The 20,025-nt window shown below is 42.3% G+C and overlaps 1 non-coding gene across 1 annotated transcript; it reads left to right on the plus strand.

Moving 5' to 3' along the window:
* The first annotated feature begins 15,734 nt into the window (after window positions 1-15,734).
* On the plus strand, window positions 15,735-15,868 carry LOC131274135 (small nucleolar RNA SNORA9). The gene has a single exon (XR_009181347.1). It is a non-coding gene; the product is annotated as a small nucleolar RNA SNORA9 (small nucleolar RNA).
* Window positions 15,869-20,025: the final 4,157 nt, after the last annotated feature.

A 20,025-nucleotide genomic window follows, 5' to 3' on the forward strand; every position in this document is an offset into this window, starting at 1 on the left:
TTTACACCCTGATGAATTGATTCTCTACTCATTGTATCTCCTTAATGTTTAAATATTTTTCATCTTCTTCCTTCTCCCCCATCATCCTCCACCTCTGGTCCTTCCCAAGATTTAAATCCTTGATCCTTCATATGCAAAACTTCCCCTGTGGAAGGTCATTTCCTCCTTTATCCTTATTTCCCTGGACACTTTGCCATCCAAGCCTTTCTTTTCAGTGTCACAGAAGATGAATACATTTGCTACTCTACCTTCTTTTTTAATTTAGATAACTATTTTCATTTCTTAATGCCATCAAATAGTAATTGTGAGTGCCTTAATATACAATATACTATATTAATTGAAGAATGTTTAGGTTAAAAGAGATTATGCTCAGCCAATGAAATATGTTGATTTCAGTTTGGCCACTGTTTGCCGGCTGGAATTGAAAGCTCCACTCCCAAATTATGGAGGAGAAAAAGATGGTTGGGCAACAAATTCAGCTACTGATGAGTAAATTCAGTGGGCAAAAATATAACCCTAAGAACAGCTAAAGTTTGAAATTGTTCAAGTGAGAAAGAGGCCAGTCGCTGGCATCTTAACTCTGTGCCTGGCAGAGAGGAAGCAGGGAGGACTGAAAATCACAGTGCTGGTGGGGACTGGTTTTGTTCCATCCAGGCCATATTGCAGTTCTAGCCTAGGCCCCAGGCCCACCTCTACAGGGAGAAAGCTGGGGGACCTGCGGCAGTCTCTCGAGGAAATTACTGGCCAGTTCTCAGGGGCATTTGATCACCAGATTTTGGCAATGCAAGTCACCCAGAAGCAATTCCGTGGCTGGAATTGGAAGCTCCATTCCCAAAAACAGGGGAGAAGGAGATGTTTGGCCACCACTTTCAAGTACTGATTAGTAAATTTGGCTCACTAAAGTATAACCCTAAGAACATCTAAAGATTGAAACTGTTGACGTCTGAAAGAGGCCGTTGCCTTCCATTTTGACCCTGCCCCAGCATGAGCAGAAACTGGGCTGAACAAAAGTCATAGAGACTGTAGGAAAAGTTTATTTCACCCAGATCTCCCTGCAGCCTTATCCCAGTCTTCAGCCCAATCTCTTGCAGGGAGGAGACTGGGGGCCCTGTACAAGTCTATCCTGGTAACTGCAGGTACATTTGGCTGGCAAAGACTGAATAATTGGAATTCTACTGGGGGGGGCAACTGTGGTCATCTTTGGACCTGAACTGCATAAATTGTTGCCCACACCTGCAGTTCCACCCCTACCCAAGGCAAGGGGGAAAGGAATTGAAGCTTCATTACTCTCTCTGGGCAGCTACAGTCTAGGCCAGCACAACTTGTATTATTCCACAAAGGTGTGACTTTGTCCCTTCCCCTGGTAAAGGAGAAAGTTGGGAGAAGCTTCCTTGGTCCCTGGTGCAATGAGGGCAGCTTCAGCCTCCATATCTTGTAACACCAACTGCATCCTTGGCTCCTACTGCACAACCAGCAAGGGAGAAAGTGCAGGAAGCCTGAAACTAATGAGAAAATCTACACCCAGAATAAATAATTACTGTAGTAAGCCAGATGCCAAGACACAACCAAAAATTAAAATCCACACCAAGAAACAGGAAGCTATGGGCCAGTTAAAAGAACAAGATAAGCCTCCAGATGACATAAAGGAGTTGAAACAACTAATCATAGATGTTCAAACAAATCTCCCTAATAAATTCAATGAGATGGCTAAAGAGATTAAGGATATTAAGAAGACCTTGGATGAGCACAAAATATAATTTGAAAGCATATAAAAAAAAACAGATCTTATGGAAATGAACGGTGCAATAAGTCAAATTAAAAAATATTGGAATCATAAATAGCAGTTTTAAGGAGGCAGAAGAAAGGATTGGTGAGCTTAAAAATGGCCTGTGAAAGTGAACAGATGTCACCTGGTTTGAAAGCTATTGTCTCAGACTCTGTACATCACTTTAAGTAAATATGTTGTGAATAGGTTGTAAGAGTATTGCTGTGGAAGGGGAAAGGTTTTGTGGTGGATGTGTGGGAGTGCTGTATATTGTATACATGAATTGCTGTGGTCTAGGGCTCTTGTGAAAAGAAGTTCAATAATTAGGGGAAAAAAAAAAGGAAAGAAAAAGATAGGATGCAGAATTTTTCCAAGTCAACACATATTCTATATCTAACCTTTAAACCCATCGCTATATCCCATTTTGCTAGTAAGAGATCCTGACATTATATTGGGGCTTCAATTTTCAGGAAGTTCTGGATCACAGAGTGGTCCAACAATGGCAGCGGAGGAATACTGGTATAGGATACTATTGACAGGTGATATATGGCTGACAGGGAGCTATACAGGGCATATGTTCAGGGTGCATGGTAATGTTTGGATATAATCATAGTGGCAACAATTAAAAACTACAGTTGGGGGGGTACTGGGTCCCTGGCCGGGGATGCTGTGCCATGGTCCCTAGGGGAGCAGCGGGAGTCCCCCAGGTGCAGCGGCAAGGACCGAGAAGGAATGAGGGTCCAACAGTGAGCCCCTGATACTAATGACTATGCTTGTGAGCCTATATGCCTGAAATAAGAACAAGGCCTAGAGCAGCACTGTGCCTGGGAATTTCCTCCTGACAGCCTTCATGTTACTCAAATGTGGCCAGTCTCGAAGCCTAACTCAGCATCTAAATGCAATGCCTTCCCCCCAGCATGGGACATGACACCCAGGGATGAGCCTCCCTGGCACCAAGAGATCACTATCAACTAACAACTGATAATGCAACTGGAAAATGACCTTGAATTGAAGGTTCGATGCGGATCAGTAGAATATCCCTGTCTACATAGAATAATATGACTTTAAAATGCTGTTTGACCTAATGTAAGGGGGAAATAGAAAAGAGAAATGAGTTTATATGGCTATGAGTCTCTAAAAAAAAAGAGTCTGGAAGCTGTCAGGATTGCCCTTATGCGCAACTGAGCAGAGTCTAAGAGACAGATAAAGTAGATACAATCCCCAGGTATTGGTTCCTTTGAGGGCTAAAGGGACCCACGGGTTCTATGGTCATGGCAGATAGGGTTCACTGCCATGTCAGATGGCCCTTCTTTGGAGCTGGTGTTTCTGCGTGATGAAACAGGACCCAGAGGGGATCTCTTTTCATAAGACTATCATGCTACTTTACTGGAATTGTAGTTGGTATTGGGGTTTAAGATATATTTAGGGGATTGAATCTTTTTACTGACAATATGATAGCCAGGCCCTGAGCCTCAACAGACTCCAGCTCCTACAATCGGATTTATTGGACTCACCTCACTCAGCTAAGATGGAGTTGAAGAAGGACAACCACCACACCATGGAGCCTAGAGTGCCTACAACTGAAAGCAGGAGGATTGCATCCAGTATCCATGTGGAATCTGAGCCTCCTCTTGACATAGAGGTGCAACGGACACAACCAATCCAAGGTCCACAGAGAAAAGGTGGCATTGGAGTGGGAAAAGTGGACATGGTGGCTGATGGGTATGGGGAATGGCAGGAAGAGATGAGATGTGGAGGTGCCTTTGGGACTTGGAGTTGCCCTGGATGGTGCTTCAGGGGCAATCACCAGACATTGTAAATCCTCCCAGGGCCCACTGGATGGAATGGGGGAGAGTGTGGGCCATGATGTGGACCAATGACCATGAGGTGCAGAGATGCCCAGAGATGTACTTACCAAATGCAATGGATGTGTCATGATGATGGGAGTAAGTGTTGCTGGGGGGGGGAGGGGGAGGGGTGCGGTGGGGCTGGTGGGGTTGAATGGGACCTCATATATTTTTTAATGTAATATTTTTACAAAACCAATCAATCAATCAATCAATAAATAAATGAAGGAAAAAAAAGAAAGTGAACATACAAAAGAACAAATGAAGAAAAAAATCAAACAAGATCTCAGGAACTAATGTACAACATAATTGCAGGGTGGTGGGAATGTGAGGAAGCATGGGAAAAATACAGCTGGAGTGAACGATGGATTGTGGTTAGCAGTAATAATCTAATATTCTTGTAACTATGCCAAAGATGTACTTTGCTGATAATGGGGCAGTATGCAAAATTTGTGCCAAATCTACACAGTGGAGGTAGTGGTAATCAGATGACATTATCCCGCCACAGTGTGGTGTGATGCTAGAGGGATGTTGTTTGGGAATTCTGCACATGTACATAATTGTTTTATAGGATTACAACTTCTACCATAAAAATATATTAAAAATAATAACAGGGTGTTTTGGGGGAAAATACACCAAATGTAAGAGAATGACTATATTTAGTAGTAAGATTTTGACAATATTTTTTCTTCACGTGTAACAAATGTCTAATGGCAATGGAAGGTGTAGGTGGAGGATAGATGTATGGGACTCCTGTATGATATTATGCATGTTTGCTTTGTAAGTTCACTACTTTTACTATAAACTTAATGCTTTTGTATCTTCATATATAAATGATACAAATATAATAATAATAATAGGGTGGATTGGGAAAAATATTTCAGTTAGTAGTAATATATTGACAATGCTCTTTAATAACTAGTTAAAAATGTCTAACAACAATGCAAGGTCCTGGTGGTAGGGTGAGGTATGAGAGTCCTGTATGATGTTATATATGTTTTTTTTTTGTAAGTTCACAGTTATTGCTATACACATATTGCTTATGTAAGTTATGCATTATGTAAGTTTATGCATTATACCTCAATTAAGTAAAAAATGTGCATAACCTGAAAACAATTTCATGGACTGAAATAACTGTTGACTTAATGTTGTTTGTTCATTCAACAGGAATTTTTTTTCCAAATTCTACTCAATTTATTCATTTTTTTAAAAGATATTACATTAAAAAAAATATGATGTCCCCAATTACCCCCACCCCCCCACCCCACCACTCCACCCCCAATAACACTCTCCCCCATCATCATGTCACATCCATTGCATCTGGTGAGTACATCTCCGGGCATCCCTGCACCCCATGTCCCGTGTTCCACACCATAGCCCACACTTTCCCTCGTTACATCCAGTGGGCCATGGGAGGACATGCAACATCCAGCAATTCTCCCTGGGGCACCACCCAGGACAACTCCAAGTCCCGAGAATGCCTCCACATCTCTTCTCTTCCTCCCCTTCCCCGCACCCAGCAGCCACCATGACCACTTTTTTCACAACAATGCCACATTTTCTCAATTATTAACCACAATAGTTCATGAACAGAATATCATTAAGTCCAATCTGATCCTTACTGTATTCCTCCTTCCTGTGGACCTTGGCTTGGTTGTGTCCATTCCATATCTATGTCAAGAGGGGGTTTAGATTCCACATGGATATTGGATGCAATCCTCCTGCTTTCAGTTGTAGGCACTCTAGGCTCCATGGTGTGGTGGTTGACCTCCTTCAACTCCATGTTAGCTGAGTGGGGTAAGTCCAATAAATCAGAGTGTAGGAGCTGAAGTCTGTTGAGGTCAGGACCTGGCTATCATGTTGTCAGTCCAGAGATTCAAATCCCCTAGATATATCTTAAGCCCCAGCATGAACTACAATTCCTGTAAAGTAGCATGAAAGTCTTGTGAATAGAGATCCCATCTGAGTCCAGCTCCATCATGCAGAAACACCAGCTCCAAAGAAGGGTTAACTGGCATGGCAGTGAACCCCATCTGCCATGACCATAGAACATGTGGGTCTCTTTAGCCCTCAAGAGGACCAATACCTGGGGTTGTATCTACTTTATCTGTCTCTGAGACTCTGCTCAGGTGTGCATAAGGGCAATCCTTCTGACAACCTCCAGAATCTTTTTTAGACACTCATAGCCATATAAACTCATTTGTCCTTTCCATTTCCCCCTTAATTTAGGTGAAACAGCATTTTAAACTCCTCTTATTATATGTAGACAGGGATATTCTGCTGGTCCGCATTAAACCTTTAATTCAAGGTCATTTTCTAGTTACGTCATCAACTGGTATTTGGTAGTGATCCCTCGGTGCCAGGGAGGCTCATCCCCAGGTGTCATGTCCCATGGTGGGGGGAATGCATTGCATTTACATGCTGAGTTTGGCTTCGAGACTGGCCACATTTGAGTAACATGAAGGCTGTCAGGAGGAAACTCCTAGGCACAGTGATGCTCTAGGCCTTGTTCTTATTTCAGGCGTATAGGTTTACAAGCATAGTCATTAGTATCAGGGGCTCACTGTTGGACCCTCATTGCTTCCTGGATCTTACCGTTGCACCTGGAGGACTACCACTGCTCCCCTAGGGACCACGACAGAGTTCCCCCACCCGGCCAGTAACCCAGTACCCCCCAGCTGTTGTTTTTAATTGTTTCCACTATGATTATATCCAAACATTTCCATGCACCCTGGACATATGCCCTGTATAACTCCCTGTCAACCGTATATTGTCTGTCAATAACATCCCATACCAGTATTCCTCTGCTGCCATTGTTGAACCACTCTGTGATCCAAAACTTCCTGAAAAGTGAAGCCCAATATAATGTCAGGTTCCCTTACTAGTAAAATGGAATATAGCGATGAGTTTAAAGGTTAGATATAGAATACATACTGATTTGGAAAAATTCTACATCCTATCTTTTTCTTTTCTTCTTTCCAATTATTGAGCTTCTCTTCACAAGAGCCTTAGATCACAGTAATTCATATATACAAAATACAGTACTCCCACACATCCACCATAAAACTTTTTCCCTTCCACAGCAATATTCTTATAACTTATTCATATCATGTTTACTTAAACTGATGTACAGACTCTCAGACAATAGCTTTCAAACAAGGTGACATCTGTGCTTACATTGTGTCCATACTGTAGGATATACAGTTTTCTAAATTTTTAGTTATCCTATGTTTTACATTACAGTTTACATTATTAGTCTGTCGTCCCCTATATGTTTTTGGTGTAATATTACATGTTTTATATCCATCCTTGTGTACTCTCGCGAAACTCCTCTCTTACCCCCACATTTACCTGGGTTCCATCCATTCAAAATTCATTTTCCCCTCCCTTTGAGGCCCACAGCGACAGCCAATCTCCATTTCCTGAGGAGCCACATCCAGAGATACTTGCAACAGTGTTCAGGGCCTGACTTGCTCAATTGCCCTAATGCCCTGGGAGCCACCCTTTCTCTCAAGAGATAACAGTTCCCTCTTTTTTGCTGGCATTAGTCCTACCCAGAATGTGGGTCCACCCCCACTCTCACTACTTGGGTCTCTACCCAAAGGTACAACCCACCCTGGCAAAATGAGCATTCACACATTCCCCAGGAGTCAGTCCCATGTCAGACCATCCCCTCTGAGCATCCTAAACAGGTAACCATCCTAATTATATTTTGATACGGTTTTCTCAGCATTTTACTCTCAGCCAACACCTGACACTCTCCTATGTTCATATGTTGTACCTCCCTCCCCCCAATTTTGTGGGCAATATTACCCATCCGCCCATCCTCAGCCCCCCTCAAACCCGCAAAGCCCCACCCAGAGGCAACCCCTTGCCCCCATTTTATCTCTTCTTTGTGCTCATACTTACCACCAGCTCCTCATAGATTCCACCCCTGCAGACATCAGCTCACATCCTTCCTCCACCCCCCGATTTCCTGTAAGCCTATCTTCCAGTCTCTAGCTCTCTGAGGCAGCTTGCTTATTTCATATCATTGAGGTCATGTAGTATTTGTCTTTCAATGCCTGGGTTGCTTCAATCAACATAAGGTTCTCAAGATTCATCCATGTTATCACGTGTGTTTGTAGTGTATTTGTTCTTACAGCCGAGTAGTATTCCATTGTGTGTATATACCACATTTTATTGATCCACTCGTCTGTTGATGGGCATTTGGGTTGATTCCAACTTTTGGCGATATTGAACAATGCTGCTATGAACATTGGTGTACATATATCGGTTTGTGTCCTTGTTTTCAGTTCTGCTGGGTATATACCCAGCAGCGGAATTACTGGGTCATATGGCAAATCTATGGTTAGTTTTTTGAGAAGCCGCCAAACTGTCCTCCAGAATGGATGGATCCTTCTGCATTCCCAACAGCAGTGGATGAGTGTTCCCATTTCTTCACATGCTCTCCAGCATTTGTATTCTTCTGTTTCTGTCATAGCTGCCAATCTTATGGGAGTAAGATGGTATCTCATTGCAGTTTTGATTTGCATTTCCCTGATAGCTAGAGATTTGGAGCATTTTTTCATGTGCTTTTTAGCCATTCGTATTTCTTCTTTGGAGAAATGTCTGTTTAAATCTTTTTCCCATTTTTTAAATGGGTTGTTTATCTTTTTATTTTCAAGATATAGGAGTTCTTTATGTATGCAAGTTATAAGTCTCTTATTAGATATACAGTTGCCAAATATTTTCTCCCATTGTGTGGGTTCCCTTTTTACTTTCTTGACAAATTCCTTTGAGGTGCAGAAGGCTTTGATTTTGAGGAAGTCCCATTTATCTATTAGTTCTTTTGCTGCTCGTGCTTTTGGTGTGATATTCATGAAGCCATTTCCTATTACAAGGTCCTGTAGATGTTTCCCTACACTGCTTTCCAAGGTCTTTATGGTCTTGGCTCTTATATTTAGGTCTTTGATCCATCTTGAGTTGATCTTTGTATAAGGTGTGAGATGGTAATCCTCTTTCATTCTTCTACATATGGCTATCCAGTTCTCCAGGCACCATTTGTTGAATAGGTCATTCTCTCCCAGTTGAGAGGGTTTGGTGGCTTTATTGAATATTATATGGCTATATATATGAGGTTCAATATCAGAACTTTCAATTCGATTCCATTGGTCTGTGTGTCTCTCCTTATGCCAGTACCATGCTGTTTTCACTACTGTAGCTTTGTAGTATGTTTTGTAGTCAGGTAGTGTGATTCCTCCAATTTCGTTTTTCTTTTTCAATATGTCTTTGGCTATTCGGGGCCTCTTTTCTTTCCAAATAAATTTCATAGTTAGTTTTTCTAGTTCCCTAAAGAAGGCTGTGTTGATTTTTATTGGGATGGCATTGAATGTGTAGATCAGTTTTGGTAGGATAGGCATCTTAATAATATTTAGTCTTCCTATTCATGAACAAGGAATATTCTTCCATTTATTATGTCTTCTTTGATTTCCTTGAACAGTCTTGTATAGTTCTCAGTGTATAAGTTTTTTACATCTTTAGTTAAATTTATTCCTAAATATTTGATTTTTTTATTTACTATTGTGAATGGTATTTGTTTCTTGATTTCCTCCTGATCTTGCTCATTATTGGTGTACAGAAATGCTACTGATTTTTGCGCATTGATCTTATAACCTGCAACTTTACTAAACTTATTTATGAGTTCTAGAAGCTTTGTTGTAGACCTCTTAGGGTTTTCTATGTATAGGATCATGTCATCTGCAAATAATGAAATTTTGACTTCTTCCTTTCCAATGTGAATGCCTTTTATATCTGGTTCTTGCCTCAGTGCTCGAGCAAGTACTTCTAAGACAATGTTAAATAGATGGGGAGACAATGGGCATCCTTGTCTTGTTCCTGACTTTAGAGGAAAGGATTTTAGGATTTCTCCTTTGTAAACAATGTTGGCTGTAGGTTTTTCATATATACTCTTTATCATGTTCAAAAAAATTTCCTTGTATTCTGATCTTTTGGAGTGATTTTATCAAGAAAGGGTGCTGTATTTTGTCAAATGCTTTTTCTGCATCTATAGATATAATCATGTGATTTTTTTCCTTCAATCTGTTTATATGGTGTATTACATTGATTGATTTTCTTATGTTGAACCATCCTTGCATACCTGGAAGGAATCCCACTTGGTCGTGGTGTATAATTCGTTTAATGTGTTGTTGAATACGATTAGCAAGTGTTTTGTTAAGTATTTTTGCGTCTAGGTTCATTAGAGAAATTGGTCTGTAATTTTCCTTTCTTGTGGTGTCTTTGTTTGGCTTTGGTACTAGGGTAATGCCGGCATCATAGAAGGAGTTAGGCAATGTTCCTTCTGTTTCGATTTTTTGAAATAGTTTTCAGCAGGATTGGTGTTAGTTCTTTCTGGAATGTTTTGTAGAATTCACCTGTGAACCCATCTGGCCCTGGGCTCTTCTTAGTTGGGAGGTTTTTAATCACAGATTCTATCTCTTTACTTGTGATTGGTTTGTTGAGATCATCAATTTCTTCTTTCATCAATATGGGCTGCTTATGTGTTTCTAGGAATTTGTCCATTTCCTCTGAATTGTCATTTTTGTTGGAGTATAGTTTTTCAAAGTATCCTCTTATGATAGTCTTTATTTCTGTGGGGTCAGTGGTGATATCTCCTTTCTCATTTCTTATTTTGTGTATCTGCATCTTCTCTCTTTTTTTCTTTGTTAGTCTCGCTAAAGGTTTGTCAGTTTTGTTGATCTTCTCAAAAAACCAGCTCTTGGTCTTGTTTATCTTTTCAAGTGCTTTCTTATTTTCTATTTCATTTAGTTCTGCTCTTATCTTTGTTATTTCCTTCCTTCTTCTTCCTGTCATTCAACAGGAATTTTTAAGTGGCATCTCTTTTTGACTCAGAGAGACTTTGCTACAAAGCAGTATAAAACCCAAGAATTGGGAATATGTGTTTTCCTAACATAGTTACATGGAAGTTTCCAGGAAGTTTATAAAATAAGACAAATTAGGATCAATTCAATCTAAAATTTCATTAAAAAGATGGATTGAAATCTATTTGAGTAGCTATAGATATTCTTCTTAAAGTCAGTAAAAAATGTCCATTAAGCAACTATTGCTTGTATGATGGATGATATATGTATGGCAAGTCAAATAATGTAACTACAGTGAATTATATATCTTTCTATTTTATATTAGGAAAATAAGTGAGATATTATTGAAAATTTAATACTTGATATGAAGGAGTATCAGGTATTAAATTTGCACATGTCTTTTGATTATTTCACATATCATTAGACAAGAGTGTCCTCCACAGATCTTTCCAGGATATTCCCATCTCTGTTCCTCATTTTGGCTCCTTGACAGAAGTGATCCATATGCACATGCCTAATGTCTTTCCACTTGCAAAAGTTGTAATGTCTCCCTTGACCTTAGCTCCCAGTTCATTCCTTCTTTACAGTTGATATTTTATTTTTAGCATCTTTTGCAATCTAGACAGATGGAGTATCATCCAAATCATAATTCGTAGTTCCTTTTACTTAACAGGTTTTTTTTCACTTTATCATTTTACATTTCCTCCAGTAGTTTACATACTGGACATGGCGTGAATTCTTCACTTGGAAATCTCCTAGGCAACGTGTAGATGTTTATTGATTTCAAGTTCTGTTTTTCACACAAAAAACACTCAGACAAAATTCAGCAATGTTCTGCTTCTATATAAAAGGATCATCATCATTCCCTTTTAAGGTAACAGTTTGTCGTTTCCTCTGAGCCCTCAACAGAAGAAATGTCCATATTTCTACCAATGTTCTCCTTGAGGAAATCTAGGCTTTATCAGAGGCCTCAAAATTCTTTCAGTCTTTACCCATCAACCACTTCCAACGTCACTTCCACATATTTGGTATTTATTATAGCACCACCCCATGCTTGGTACTAAAACCTGTCAGGATTCCAGCACAGAATAGAACATAAGACATATATTAAGAACCTTATTGCAATGAATAATTTGATTGTTGTGGCTAACTTGATTCAGTCCTCAATGATCCTTTTTTTTTTTAATTCATTTTTTTAAAAAATATTACATTCAAAAACTATGAGGTCCCATTCAACCCCACCGCCCCCACTCCCCACTCCCCCCACAGCAACACTCTCTCCCATCATCATGACACATGGTAAGTACATCTCTGGGCATCACTGCACCCCATAGTCAATGGTCCACATCATAGCCCACACTCTCCCACATTCCATCCAGTGGGCCCTGGGGGGATCTACAATGTCCCATAGTTGTCCATGAAGCACCACCCAGGACAACTCCACGTCCCGAAAACGCCTCCCCATCTCATCTCTTCCTCCCATTCCCCGCACCCAGCAGCCGCCATGGCCACTTTCTCCACACCAATGCCACATTTTCTTCAATTATTAATCACAATAGTTCATGAATAGAATATCAGTAAGTCCACTCTAATCCATACTCTATTCCTCCATCCCGTGGACCTTGGATTGGTTGTGTCCATTCCACATCTATGTCAAGAGGGGGCTTAGATTCCACATGGATGCTGGATGCAATCCTCCTGCTTTCAGTTGTAGGCACTCTTGGCACCATGGTGTGGTAGTTGACCTTCTTCAACTCCATGTTAGCTGAGTGGGGTAAGTCCAATAAACCAGAGTGTAGGAGCTGAAGTCTGTTGAGGCTCAGGGCCTGGCTATCATATGGTCAGTCCAGAGATTCAGATCCCCTGGGTATATCTTAAACCCCAGCACCAACTACAATTCTGGTAAAGTAACAGGAAAGACTTGTGAAAAGAGATCACATCTGTGTCCAGTTCCATCACACAGAAACACCAACTCCAAAGAAAGGCCAACTGACATGGCAGTGAACTCCATCTGCCATGACCATAAAACCTGTGGGTCTCTGTAGCCCTCAGAAGAACCAATACCCTGGGGTTGAATCTACTTTATCTGTCTCTGGGACTCTGCCCAGGTGTGCATAAGGGCAACCCCTCTGATAACCTCCTGGCTCTTTTTTAGAGACTCATAGCCATATAAACTCATTTGTCCATTCCCTTTCCCCCTTTGATTTAGGTCAAAAAGCATTTTTAACTCCTGTTATTATATGTAGAAAGAGATATTCTGCTGATCCAAGTTGCATCTTTTATTCAAGATCATTTTCTAGTTATGTCATCAGCTGGTACTTGGTAGTGATCCCTTGGTGACAGGGAGGCTCATCCCTGGGAGTCATGTCCCACACTGGGGGGAAGGCAACACATTTACATGCTGAGTTTGGCTTCGAGACTGGCCACATTTGAGCAACATGGAGACATTTTTAGCAACCTGAGTGTATATTAGGCCAAGTGCTTAGCACTTTTCGAGGATTTTTTCATTTAGTCCTCATATCAGTCTTACTAGGTCATATTCCTCCCCTTACATATGAGAAAAATGAGACATAAAATTCAAGTAATTTCTTACTATGACTTGTGAGCCTATTTTCCTGGGCAATTGTATGGAGACAATGATGTGGGAAAAGGAGCTCAATAATTTATCCCATGAGTCTTTCCAGGCTTAAATCCCAGCTGCCTTGACCCCTGGTGGTAATTCACCTGTGCACATCCATGGGGATGGGGCCTTGGAGCTCAGGGCCTGTGTCCTGGCATCTTGGCCTTATGTCCTCCAGCGGCCACTCTGTCAGGAATTTAGTTTGGTAAAATGTTAGATCCCACTTTGCTAGCCTTTATAAACCCTCCTTTTCCTCCCCAAGCCCCAGAGACAGTCTAAGTGGCCCCTTCTATGGAAAGATGAAAAGGTCTGACCTACACATGATCTCATTGGGAGCAAGGATTTCAAGAAAGAACCAATAAAATTGTTAGGTTGGAGGGACACAGACTGAAAAACTGGGACTTGGAACTGTCAATGCCTGGAACAAAGCATGCTATAAAAAGACAAACAAGCAAACAAACATCTCTGCTTTCCCTTTACTCTTCCTGTTTCATATCTTATCCTCTCATCAGTCAACTTTTGCTTCTTTTTCCTCCTCCTCTCCCTCTCACTTCCCAATTTCTATCTCTCCATCTTCCTTTACTTGTTTTTTTTCTTTTTAAGGAGGAATCAGGGACCTTGTACATGGGAGGCAGGCACTCAACCATGAGCTACATCTGCCTCCCTCCTGTTCTTTTTATTTTGTTTACTCACCCTCTCCACTCCTTTTTCCCATTTCTTCAAATACTATGTTTACCTCATGGAATTGCTCCAGGTCTTGTGGGCAGGAACGTGTTAGCATAAACACAAAGAAACATGGAATATTCTAAAAACCTCCTTTTACAGAAAATGTGTTAAAAACAGAAGCTACACTCCACTTTTTAAACCAGAAAGGATTCCATCCTGAGGCATGGACCTCAGAGTTGGAAAAGGATCTCAAGGTCCCCAAATAGGCTCTTGGTCTTGCAGACCAGCTGAGGGGGGACGTGGGGGAGCACTGCACTCAGGGGTGTCTGGGGCGGCATGCGTGCCCCAAAGAAGGGACAGGTGGGGTGACAGGTGAGCAGCTGACTGCTCCAGCTACAGTAAGTCTTAGCTCCTCTCACTGTGTCTTAGTTTATATACAGTCCACATGGTCTTTCCATATGTCCAGACATCTTTGCCCCCAAATAGTTGAGTCCTGTGCCCATGGGTGGGTCTCCCCGTCTCAGGAGGAGTCACTGCTTCCCACTCGCTAAGGTGCAGAGTGTGGAGACACTCTCTCTTTCCTGAGAAAGGACAACAACCCTGTCTGATGCGGTGTCCCAGGGCAGAGCCTTCCTAGGGTTCCTTGCCAGAGATCCTTTCCTCATTCTTGCTTTATTTTTTATTTCCCTCTTCTCCCTTCCCTTCCCCTTTCCCTCTTTAATTCTTTCCTTTTCCTCCCCATTTTCAACTTTCCCCTCATTTCTCTCTTACACGTACCACCACTCATACTCAGAGCTGTCCGTACTCAATAGGCTGCACCCACTGGGCTTTCAGAGGTGCCAGGGTGTGAGTTCTTTACCTGCTATCACTTTTAATCTTCGCAATTTTTTTTAACCTATGAAGTGGTTACCATCATTATCTGCATTCTAAGGGAGATAAAGTAAGGCCCAGGTCAGTGAAGAACCTTTCTCAGAGTCCCAAAGCCTATAAATGGCAGAGTTCTGACCCAGAGTTCACAGTCACAGCCCACAGGTGCAGCCTGGCTCTCTCACCTGCTTGGACTTGAACACATGTTGGCATGAACTTTCTGGATTCGAGGAACGTTCAGACCCCGTGGTGTCCCATTTCTGGGAGGGGATTCAGCCATACTAGGGTGCATGAACCCTTACTGGGGCCCACTGGACTTTATGGAATGAAGCCTTGGGGAGCTGAGCGCTATTCTTTGCCAGCCCCATTGGGTTAGCTTCGTAGTGATGCTGCAAGAAAGAGCACAAACTGGGTGGCCGAAAACAGCAGAAACTGCCTGGGTCAGCTCGGGATTCCACCACCTGTCCACCAGTCGCCTGGGAAATCCCCACCATCAGCACAGTCTGTGAAGTCCAGGGAACCCCTGAGGGATGCTGGACGTATCTGCCCGCCTTCCCTTCCCTCCAGCTCCTGGAACAACCTCTGCTCATGGCAGCCTGAGGCAAAGCTCTATTGAACTAAAAAGCAAACAGAAATGTATTCTCTCATGGTCCTGGGGAGCAGAAGCTGGAAATCAGGGTGTTGCAGGATTGGCTCCTCTGGAGGCTCAGAGGAAGAAACCACCCCTCCTCTCCTGCAGCTCCCGGGGCTTCCAGCCAGCCTTGGCGTTCCTAGGCTTGCAGGTGTGTCCCTGCGCTCCCCGCCTGACCTTCCCGAGCTGGTTTCCAATCATCCCCTCCTTACTAGGACACCAGCCACTCGGTTAGGGCCACCCCAGTCCAGCAGGACCTTATGTGAACTAAGTGCAACTGCAAAGATACTATTTCTACATAAGGCCATGTTCACAGTATGAGGAGGTTCACACTTCAGTATACCCTTTTGGGGGACACAATTCATCCCATGAAATGGGGCTTTACTAGCTTCGATCCTGGGGGTCAGGCTTCAGAGTGTTGCTTTCTGAAGAGGAGCTGACTTTGGGATCACGGATGAATTCCAGAAGGATGAGGGGCTTGCAAGCCTCCAGCGTGCTTGGGTCTGCAGTGACCCTGTGCATTCCTACAGTGCTTGCAAGAACAGGTTTGAAATGGTTTCAGGCCTTGCTCTGCTCCATCTACAGACCAAGGTAATAGACATTCAGACCGTTGCTTCCCCCCTCCCAAATATGGTATACTGGGCGTCTTGTCTGAACTGTCTAATACTGTAGCCACTTGGCCATGTGTGGATGTGTGGCTTGTTTAATGCTAAGTGAAATTTAAGATTCAGATTTTCAGAGGCTCTGAGTCTACAGGATGTTTGATTAGAGAAGTGAAGGCTAAGTTTTTACTGAAGAGCTGAATGCCTAAGGAACTAAGGGAGGGTGAGGGTAGCACGAGCTGAATTTAATGGAAGAGCATTGGAGAGGCAGGTGAGAATGTCTGCTGAGCACACATCTTGTGCCAAACCTGCTGATACTCAGCTTAGTTTCAATGTTGAGGAATCACTGTAGCTCCAGAGCAGTATGGGAACAGACGCTGAACATGTTGGACCTCAGCAGGGTTCCTGTTGGAGACAAATCTCAGCTGTGATGTCTTCCCACCATGGTGCACAGCACTTTGGAGTCTACCATTCCCCTGGTGTTTGAGCAGCAAAATTCCCATAATGCCAGAGCTGGAGGATCCTTGAAAGCCTGTGCCTTCAGTGTCCATCAGGCTGTTCCAAGGAATCTGTGCAGTGATGAGGAAGTCGATGTGGCTCAAGAAGTTGTCACCTGCCTACCACATAGGGGTCCCCAGATTAGGTCCTGGTGCCTCATAAAGATGACAGCAAGCTGATGCAATAAGATGATGCAATGAGGAAACAGTGAGAGACACAACAAGCAACCAACGGGGGTGTCTCAAGCAGTTGGGCACCTCCATCCTACATGGGAGGTCCCAGGTTCAGATCCCTGTGCCTCCTAAAAAGAAAAGAAGATGAGCAGACTCTGTGAGTGCAAACAACGGGGAGGAGGAGTTAAATTATCTCCCTAAAAGTCATTGGAATTTCTGATTCTTGGAGTAACGCTGGTGGGTAAAGGGTCCAGCTGAGGCTTAAGCCTGGGGTGGGGTGGGAGTGGTTGAATAAAGGTGATTTTAAATCTGAGGGGGAAAAAAGAATGAGGTGAGCCCTTAATTATTGAATGTGGCTTCCAGGGATGGGTAAGCAAGTTTATGTAATTTGAAGGGATGATATTGAACATTTCTGAACTCTACTCAGACATTCTAAGTTTTAAAAATGTGGCAATAGTGAATATTCTGAAGAGGAAGGATGGCAAGGTGTCTCCCTATTCAGCTTTCCCACCACTGTGCTTTCCCACCCACTGCTCTAGGTTTGACGAAGGAAAGGAAAAAGTAGAAAAACTGGATTATCTGTTGTTTGAGGGAAGGATTGCTGCCTTAGGTGTCTCTGTACTTCCTTAAGAGTGTTTGCTGAGAGCAAACTCAGTGAGTGTGAGCTGGATGGGTGAAAGAATGAGAGGGCAAGGTTCATTGCCACACATAAGTGGGGAGGGGAATCAAAGTGGGTTTATCATGCTCCCCCGCCCCACCCCAATACGTGACGTTTCATACCTGGGCCCCCCGCGCTGTCCTTGGTGCCCTGCTGAAGCCTGCTCCCTTCTGTTTCCATACCTGGTGCCCCTCACTAGGGGGTGGAGGCGGGGAAGGAGCACGTCTGACCACGTGGTCTGTGGAGCCCCGTTAGCGCTGGAAGGAGAGCAGTGGGGGCTTCAGAGGGCGGATTCAGGCAGGAGGGATTTGATCCCTGCCCACCGTTTACCAGCTGTATGGTCTTGACCTGTTACTTATTCTTCTCAGCCTGTCTTATCTGTAAACTGGGTCTTAGACATTTCTCTAGATGAACTTATTTTGAAATATGATATACATACAGAGAAGTCTGCAAGTCATAATTATACAGATTTCATAAAGCAGCACTGCACAAACGGAGGGCAGAATAGTGCCGAGCTCCAGACCCTCTTCTTGGCCCTCCCAGTCATCACCCACCCCACCTGATGCAAGAGGACCCCCATCCCAATGTCTAACTTTATTTTACTTCCCTCTGTTTTGGAATTTTATATGGATAGAAACATATAAGAAGGAACCTTTTGTATTTGGTTTCTTCTCCTTAGCATCATGCTTATAAGATTCATCTAGTGTTGGGTGTAGTTGTTGTTTGTTGTGTCTCCTTATTGAGTAGTGTTCCAATGTATATCACAAGGTAATTATCCCTTTCACTGTTGTAGACATTTCAGTTATTTCCAGTTTTTGGCTCTGAATGCTATTGTATATATATATTTTTGGTGGACAGGTGTTAGGAGGGGAACGATTCCATCTAGGAGTGGAACCGCTGGATTAGGGACTCTGACCAGCTCTGAGCTGTATTGAACCTGCCTGAGAGTTTAATGTTCATTTCTAACCTCACAGGGTTGTGAGGGTTAAAGTGCTCGTTAGGGTGCTTGGCAGAGAGAAGTCCCCCAATACACTGTTAAAAATGTAACCAACGCTTAACACTCCATTAATTTCAAGTACCATAATGAACTTAAATATTTTCTTATTGCTTGTTCATTTAGGTGGTTTCTGTTTTCTTTCTTTCTTTCTTTCTTTCTTTCTTTCTTTCTTTCTTTCTTTCTTTCTTTCTTTCTTTCTTTCTTTCTTTCTTTCTTTCTTTCTTTCTTTTTTCTTTTTACATATAACGCTGCAGGGAGCGACTCTTCTTATAGCTGTTTCCTTCTAAAAACTTGCTTTGTGTTAAGTTCTCAGGATAGGTTTAACGGGATCAAGGTTTTGTGACTGAGAATTGCCACCCTGAAAGGACAGCATGGGCTGGCTGAGAAGGGGAAAGCAAAACATGCAGCGAATGGACACAGAGAAGAGACCGCAAAAGAAAAAGGAGCAAGCCACAAGGGAGGAAATTTTAAAAAATCTTAAAAAAAAAAATAAGTAAAAGGAAACGACCTCTTCTTGGTCCCTAGGTGCAGTAAAGTTAGCATGCAGCTCTAAGGTAAGTTGCACAGATGGCAGTGTTGCATAAATAATCAAGCCAACCTGTGCCTCACGGGTCTTCCATGGATTATTGTGCACTCTAGGTAACAAAAGTAATGAAATTACAGCCCAGGACAGATTTTACTACTTTTAGACAAAAGGTCATGGAAGATTTGCATAACAAAGACCAGATACAGATAAATCTTAAATTATTTTTAAAATTGAAAATGATGTATAAAATCTTAACATTTTTGTTAAGACTTGTAACATTTTGTGTGATCTATGTATCTTTTTTAAAAAAGGTAATAATAAAGAAAGAATATTTGAATAAAAAAGGTTTTTTAAAGAATCTAGGTGGAAGTGTAAAAGAAAACAACCCCCCACAAACTTATAAACTTATTACATCTGTATAATCTTTTTTTAAAAGATTTATTTATTTTTTCCCCTTCCCCTCCTCCTGCCCGCCCACCCTGTTGTTTTGCTGTCTGTGTCCATTCATTGTGTGATCTTCTGTACATATCTTTCTTTTTTTTTTTTTTGTCTTCTCATTTTCTGTCCTCTAGGATTCACAGGAATTTGATCCTGGCGACGACTGATGTGGGGAGAGTTTCCCTGTCAATTGTGCCACCTCAGTTCCCAGCCTCTGCTGCATTTCACCTTGAAATTCTCCTTCATCTCTCTTTTGATTCATCATCATCTGCTGCCTGACTCATTTGCATGGGCAGTGGCTCATCATGCAGGCACTCCCGTAGGCACTGGCTTACCACACAGGCATACTTTCTCCTCTTCCTTTGTCACCAGGAGGCAGCAGAATTGAACCCAGGTCCTCCCATATGGTAGGCAGAAGCTCCATCACTTGGGCCACATGCACTTTACTGTATAATCTTGTGACCTTCCCTAAACCTCATCTTATTTATCTGCATTTTAACAGCATTTTCATACATTTATATATTTATTTGAATAATTGTAACAATTTTGAACTTTGTTCTAAAAAAATATATTATGAAGTTTCCTATACTATTCTGTAATTATCTTTTATTTTTAAGATTTATTTATTTATTTATTTCTCTCCCCCATCCCCACCACGGTTGTCTGTTCTCTGTGTCTATTCACTGTGTGTTCTTCTTTGTCTGCTTCTGTTGTCAGTGGCACAGGAATCTGTGTTTCTTTTTGTTACGTCATCTTGCTCTGTCAGCTCTCCCTGTGTGTGGTGCAATTCCTAGGCAGGCTGCAATTTCTTTCGCTCTGGGCAGCTCTCATTAAGGGACGCACTCCTTGTGGTTGGGGCTCCCCTATGCGGTGGCAC

Source organism: Dasypus novemcinctus, chromosome 17, assembly GCF_030445035.2.
Source record: "Dasypus novemcinctus isolate mDasNov1 chromosome 17, mDasNov1.1.hap2, whole genome shotgun sequence".
Taxonomy (NCBI): Eukaryota; Metazoa; Chordata; class Mammalia; order Cingulata; family Dasypodidae; genus Dasypus; species Dasypus novemcinctus.